This window comes from Pongo pygmaeus, chromosome 23 (genome assembly GCF_028885625.2).
Source record: "Pongo pygmaeus isolate AG05252 chromosome 23, NHGRI_mPonPyg2-v2.0_pri, whole genome shotgun sequence".
NCBI lineage: Eukaryota > Metazoa > Chordata > Mammalia > Primates > Hominidae > Pongo > Pongo pygmaeus.
The window spans coordinates 30238468-30245682 of NC_085931.1; the positions used below are offsets into that span (position 1 = coordinate 30238468).

The window sequence follows — 7215 nt, forward strand, 5'->3', positions numbered from 1 at the left end:
ACTCATCAGCAAGGCGGGTAGACATCATCTTCACAATCACTTCTAATTTTTGACCATTGTAAAAAAAATGAAATATGTAATCACTTTCTTATTGTAAAATAAACAATTTACTTTTGCAGGACCTACTGCCTCCCTGCTCCCTTTTTTTTTTATTTCAAACAATCTTGAACCCTTTGTCATGGGTCAGTTGGCAAGAGAAGCCTGTTTGTTGGTTTGACAGCAGTTCATGCAGACAGAGACCACTTCCTCTGAGAATTCATTTGCTTCCCCAGGATGGAATCCGGCTGGGCCCCTGACCTTGCTGGTCACGTGGGCCGGGGCCTCCATCAGTCATACCCTGGACTCCTATCTGTGTCTAAACACCACGCCCCACCCCGAACTGCATGGCAGCCACTTGCATAGCACTCTGGGAGGGCTCTGGGCATGAGCAGCCAGGACTCCATCAGCAGCTCCTCAAAATAAGCCCTGCTAATGAGGGTGGCTTGAGAAGTGGCTTTGATGTGCTCCTAAATCCAGTTGCAAAACAGAACTAAAGTTAAGGCCTCAGCACAGCACTAACTTTGAAGTATTCTTACTCTAGTGTCCTGTGTGGTGGTACTGGAATTGTCCATTGCTAAGACTCAGAGGAGAAAAGCACTTAGCATCACAGGACTTGGAGCACTGGTGCTGAGGCAACCCTTCATTCATTCGTCAGATGTTTGTTAAGGCCTAGGCCTAGGGCAGGGGTCAGGGATTCTCCTCTCACACAGCCTGTAGGTGGCAGGACCAATACCGGGTCTGATCTCCCAGCTGGGGGCACAGGCTGCTAACCTCAGGCCTGGAATCTGTCAGATGCCCTTCCTGTGCTGACTTGACTTAGACAGGCCTCCTGACCTTCCTGCAAAGATCATGTGTGATTCACAGGGGTTCTGGCCGCTTGAAAGGTTCCTGAGAAAGTACATGCAATGAGGACAGAGCTTGCAGAGGGAGGACAGGCATGCAGAAGGCTCTGTGTGCAGCCCCAGACCTGGGTACCTTCGTCACCGTCCTCACCCCGCCTCCGGGTGTGCAGATAGGGAGCAGGTCTCCTGTGCTATGGCCCAAGCAGGGCTGTTGGGACACTGAGAACATTCCCTCCTCCCGCAGGAGAGAGAGGTCCAAGGTGCCCTACATCACGCGCCAGTGTGTGGAGGAGATCGAGCGCCGAGGCATGGAGGAGGTGGGCATCTACCGCGTGTCCGGAGTGGCCGCAGACATCCAGGCACTGAAGGCAGCCTTCAACGTCAGTGAGTGTCGGCCTGCACAGGACGGGATGGAGGTGTGGGCAGTGGTGTCCACGATGAGACCTTAGAGTGCTCCATGGCCCAGGCATGTCACATCCTTCTGTGTGTCTTTTCTTCATTTACTGTTTTATTATTTTTAAAAAAGAGAAAACAAGAGTTGTACAAACAGCTTCTATAGAAGCCAGTTTTTCTGCCTCCATCTCACCAACCCTCACAGGCTTTGAAGGACCCGGATATGCCTCAAATGCCAGGGGAGGGCACTGAGACCCCAGAGGGTCCTTCCCAGCATCTTCAAAGTGACAGGATTTTGTGCCTGCAGACCCTTCTTTGCAGCACACACCACCCACCCTGACCAGGACCCCTAGAATGCCCAGCATCCCTGGGAGGGCCCTGTGGTAGTTTCAGCTCCCTCTGGGGGCCCAGAATGGACCTGGCCTGTGGTAGGGAGGTAAGTACCAGTGGCCAATTGGGTCCAAAGGAAGACACCGGTTCAAACACTAAACCAGTCAGATTCTCCCCCGGCCTTCCTGCTATGGGAAGACACTGGTGCAGGGGTGGTTGCTGTGTACAGGGCAGAGCCACCCAATCCCCACACAGGCGCTGTGTCCTGCCACGCTGGCCTCCTCCTGGCCATCACATCGGGCCAAGCAGGGGAGGGGAATCGGAATGCCCACGCACCCCTATCAATTCTGCAGACACAGAACCATGCACAGCTCTTGGGAGGAGTCACATGAGCTGCTCAAAGCCTGGGAGGGACCACACAGTGGTCAGCGTGGCAGGGACGATGCTTTAGCCAAGGCAGGGATGGCGGGCGACTCACTCAGGATCCTCAAGGAGGCTGCTGCATTTCTGTGCTCTTTCCAGATAACAAGGACGTGTCGGTGATGATGAGTGAGATGGACGTGAACGCCATTGCAGGCACGCTGAAGCTATACTTCCGTGAGCTGCCCGGGCCCCTCTTCACTGACGAGTTCTACCCCAAATTCGCAGAGGGCATCAGTGAGCACTAGAGGCCTTGGCCTCGTGGGAGACGTCTCCTCCACGTGCACTGCTGCCCTTGGAGGCTGTGAAAAGTGAGGTGTGGGAAACCGAGCTATGCCCCCTCTGCCATGGTCGGGGACCCTGCTGCTGCTGACCCCTGCGAGGTACAGAAAAGGTGATCAGGTGGTTCACACCCCACACAGGTGCCCCTCACAGGGTCCTCACTGGTGGCCAGCGCTGTGGGTGTGATGATGATGATGAGCCTAAACTGCGCAAGGACTCGTGTCCCGGGCGCTCCATGTGACCATCTCGGGAGAGGTCTCCGGCTTGTTGTAACCCAGAGGAGTAACCCACTGCCTCCTGCAGCTCTTTCAGACCCAGTTGCAAAGAAGAGCTGCATGCTCAACCTGCTGTTGTCCCTGCCGGAGGCCAACCTGCTCACCTTCCTTTTCCTTCTAGACCACCTGGAAAGGTAGCCCAGCTCTCTTGTGGCTGCCCAGGACTCCAGGTCTCCAGGCCGTGGGGTGCCCCTCTGCTCCCACCAGACCCCCAGCACCAAGGACCTTTTCCTCTGACCCCCATCTGCAATAACTCACTGCTTCTAAGGACTAGCACCGCTGCCACCCCCGCCCCTGTCTCTCCTCTTTGCCACCCTCCTCCCTCTGCACTGTGGCCTTAACAAAGAGCTCAGAGCTTTGGCCATGGCCAGCAGTGCACTTGTACCCCCCTCTTCCCTCCCAGTCACATCAAGGTGGAGACCTCCCCACCAGCCCAGAGTTGGCCCCTTGTCCTGGGCCACTGAGATCCAGAAGTACCAAGGCTGGAGTCAGCTTGCAGCACAGCCAGGGTCGAGGTCACTCCCTCCCTGAGGACTCTAGCACAGCACAGCCCCTCTGCCTCTCTCCTGGTGGTGGCGTTGAAACAGCACCCTCTGCTTCGGTCCTCTACAGGGTGGCAGAGAAGGAGGCAGTCAATAAGATGTCCCTGCACAACCTTGCCACTGTCTTTGGCCCCACGCTGCTCCAGCCCTCCGAGAAAGAGAGCAAGCTCCCTGCCAATCCAAGCCATCACCATGACTGACAGCAGGTCCTTGGAGGTCATGTCCCAGGTATGGGAAGATAGTCTAGCCAATGCCACCCCAGCCTGACAGAGGTGGCCTCTGCCTGCCCCACCCCCAGTCCTGCCCATTTTCCGACTTGCATTGTATGTGGTGGTGGCTGAGATTCAGAGAGAGGGACTTGCCTAGGTTTGCACGGATGGGAGTGATAGGGGGTGCACAGGCCACCTCCTGGTCCTGCTGGTGCACCTTCCTGGGGGCTTAAAATCACCCCAAGTGTTCGGGTGTGGTGGCTCATGCCTGTAATCACAGCACTTTGAGAGGCCGATGCAGGACAACCGAACCCAGGTGTTTGAGACCAGTCTGGGCAATGTAGCAAACCCCATCTCTAGAAAAAAATACAAAGAAAAATTAGTCAGGCATTGTGGCACACACCTGTAATCCTAGGTATCTGGGAGGCTGACACAGGAGGATTGCTTGAGCCCAGGAGTTAGAGGCTGCAGTGATCCATGATGGAGCCACTGTACTCCAGCCTGGGGGACAGAGCAAGGCCCTGGGCATCTCTAAAATAAATAACCACCCCCCACCCAACAAGTCATGCCTTGTCAGGACCCCACCCCACCCCCATCTCACTGTAAGGGGTTCATGACACTAGCGGGGGTTTCTAGCACCTGAGGTGGACTTGGGGGCTTGGGCCCCAAAGACCTCCCCACCAGCAGCCGTGAGCCCCCCTCTGAGCCACTCTCCTCTTCCCCACTCTGCCCGGGCAGGTCCAGGTACTTCCTGCAGCTGGAGGCCATCCCTGCCCTGGACAGCAAGACAGAGCATCCTGTTCTCCACCAATGTCTAAAGGTCCCAATCCATCTCCTGGAGGCGGACAGGCAGCCTGGAAACCTCTGGCTAATCGGGCCATCTGTAGAGTGGGAATCAAGATTTTCTGAGGCATCCTTGGGCCACTCCCAAGTGTCAGGCCATCTGCCAAGAGACAGCGGCCCAAAGCAGAAGGACAGGTGGCCTGGGCAGATCCTGCCCAGGTCTGAAAGCCCCAGGCTGGCCTCAGACTGTGGGTTTTTATGTGGCCACCTGAGGGTGCCCCAAGCCAGTTCATCTCGGAGTCCAGGCCTGGCCCTGGGAGACAGGGTGAAAGGAGTGGTTTTTATGAACTGAACTTATAGAGTCTAAAAGATTTCTACTGGATCACTTGTCAAGAAGCGCCATCTCTGAGGAGAAGGGAACATGACCGGATTCCCTCATTGTTGTATCTTGAATAAATGCTGCTGCTTCATCCTGTGGGGGCCATGGCCTGTGTGGGTGGGGCCTCTTCCCTTTCCCTGACTTAGAAACCACACTCCACTTAGAATAGGGTTTGAGAGGCTTAGTCAGCACTGGGTAGCGTTTTGACTCCATTCTTGGCTTTCTTCTTTTTCTTTCCAGAAGGATTTTTGTGCAGAAATGGGTCTTTTGTTGCCATGTTTGTCCTCTTTGGAAGGCAGCTCAGAAGCCCCGTGAAATGTCGGGGGACAGGACCCCCAGGGAGGGAATCCCAGGCTATGCACTTTAGGGATCCTTCTCCAGGGAGAGCAACCTCGTCCCCTGATCCTGACCGCCCTTCCGGCCCACGCTCTCCTGTTTGGCTTCCACAGGCCTGGACTTCTCTGGCTTCTCTGCCCACACACTCCCTGCCCCAAGTGTTCCTGACCCTGCCGCAGCACAGGTGACTTCATTTCTGTCCTCTCAGCTCAGTGGACTCGCTCAGCTTTTGTATAAGTCTCCACTTGGTGGTAGCAGCTTGCTGATGACTTGTTTTAAAACTTTCATCCTAAATAACCTTTTGATGCTTGAATATTTTTAAGTTTTATACATACTTTCTAATTTTTTTCCCAACAGATCCAAATACCTAATAAGATGCTGGAATGTAATCCCTGGACAATCCGTGTCCTGGCAGCATTTGGTCTTCCTCTGAGCACCTGGCTCCGCTGTTCTCAGGAGTGGGTTCCGAAGTCTCTGGAGAACAGGATACGTGGAGGGTTAGGAAGGGGCCAGGCCTAGAGATGGGAGACTCCCTCCCAGAGCAGGTGGAGGCACAGGACCATTTGCTACCCCATCTGCTGGCACCTGTGGGGGAGCCCAGGCATTCTTTGTAAACCATCCTGACCACCTGGCTCAAAGAAAACAGAAGCGTGGAGGCCGCCAAGTGTTTTCGAGAAATAACCCCATGAACATTGCATCACTTTTTTAGAAAGAGGGGCTTGGGGCAGGCAGAGGAGAGAAGGGAGAGCAAACTGAGAGCCAAGTTTCCAGATGGTCCTGCAGGAAGAGAGGATGCAGCTGCCCAGAAGGAAGCAGGATCACATTTATGGAAGTGTGTGGGGTCCCTGGATGACACCAGCACCCAGTGTGGCTCTGTCTGGCAACCGCTCCCAAGGTGGAAGGAGTGGGTGTCCCCTGTGTGTCAGTGGGCAGCTCCTGCTGAGCCAGCAGCTCATCAGGGAGCCTGACAGAGGGGCCATGCGCCTGACACTCCTCTCTGCTTGTGGACCTGGTGAGGCAGGGAGCAGAAAACAGAGCCACTTGAAGGCTTTCTGTCTGCGTCTGTGTGTGGTGTGGATTTAGTTGTGCTTTTTTCTTGCTGGGAGAGCACAGCCACCATTTACAAGCAGTGTCACCCTCATGGGTGGTGATGACAGAACAGGAGCCTCTGCTCTCTGTACCTATCTGGGCCAGGTGGGCTCCCATGCCCTGGCTTCCATCTCTGTCTCAGCGACCATTCAGCCCTGCACAGGAACACATGTTGCTTAGAAAAGCCAAATCCAGCCCTTGTCTCAGTCTCCTCTGGTCTCATGATGTGCATCTGTTACCTGGAAACTGGAAACCAGTCTATCAATGTCTGTGCCAATTTTTTATTCCCTCCCCAACCTCCTTCCCCATACGACTTTTTATTTATGTAGGATGTGTGCTGTCTAATGATGGGATGACCACACTTTTCCATGTTCTAAAAGTGCTCCTCTCCCGCAGGGTCCCAGGGCTGATGGTTGCTTTGGGCCTACAGCTACGTCTTACCTGCCTCCTGCCTCAAAAGCCTGTGTGGTGGCAAAGCCGGTGTGGGGCTGGGGAACGAAGCGTTCTCCAGGAGGGGGACCCGCCTCTCCTTCTGCAATGCAGGCGAAGGCCTAGATGCCAGTGTGACCTCCCACAAGGCATGGCTTCCAGACTCCCCGACCAGAAATGATGCTTTTCTGCCTCGGGCCCGGGGTTTGAAGCAGCCTGGCTTTCTCTCGGTAAGTGGCTGGTGTCTTAGCAGCTGCAATCTGAGCTCAGCCACCTACACACCACCGTGGGGGAAAGAACTGCTGAGACTTTCATTAAAAAGTTTCCTGAGACGACTTGAATGCGTGTTGATTTCATGATCTGCGCCACTGGGAAGAACCCCTGAGCCGGTGAGGTGGGGCTAGAAGCAGCAGGTGCAGTGATGGGGCTGGGTGCCCAGGAAGCCTCAGTGCTCAATCAGGCCAAGGTGGCCTAGCCCAGGCTGCAGGGAAGGCCAGCCTGGGGGGTGTGGGGTGAGCACAGGCAGGCGCCAGCTGGGCAGTGTTAGGATGCTGGAGCAGCATCCCTAACTCCACTGAGTCGGGTAGTCTGGTTGGGGCAGGGACCACTGTTGCTTTGGCAGAGAGAGATGATCCCCACTGGGGAGAGGCTGTTCTGACTCTGCAGGTGGGTCAGGGACAGATGGCCACCAGGGTGACCCAGCTGGTCTTCCTTTGCTATGCTAAGCCCTGGGACATGGAGGATTCCCGCCACACATAGCCTGGGCCCGGGTTCTTACCTGTGGCCACCGCTCTGGCACGAGTCCCTCAGTCTTGGGTGGTTTCTGTCTGGTCCGGGATTTGGTGTTGCTGCTGAGTCCAGCCTTTC

General features: G+C 55.4%; 1 pseudogene across 1 annotated transcript; it reads left to right on the forward strand.

Annotated features, from left to right (window-relative positions):
- The first annotated feature begins 2494 nt into the window (after window positions 1-2494).
- Window positions 2495-6018, forward strand: LOC129022814 (breakpoint cluster region protein-like; annotated as a pseudogene). Its single transcript, XR_010125865.1, has 3 exons — window positions 2495-2715; window positions 3194-3351; window positions 5188-6018. The product of XR_010125865.1 is annotated as a breakpoint cluster region protein-like (transcript).
- Window positions 6019-7215: the final 1197 nt, after the last annotated feature.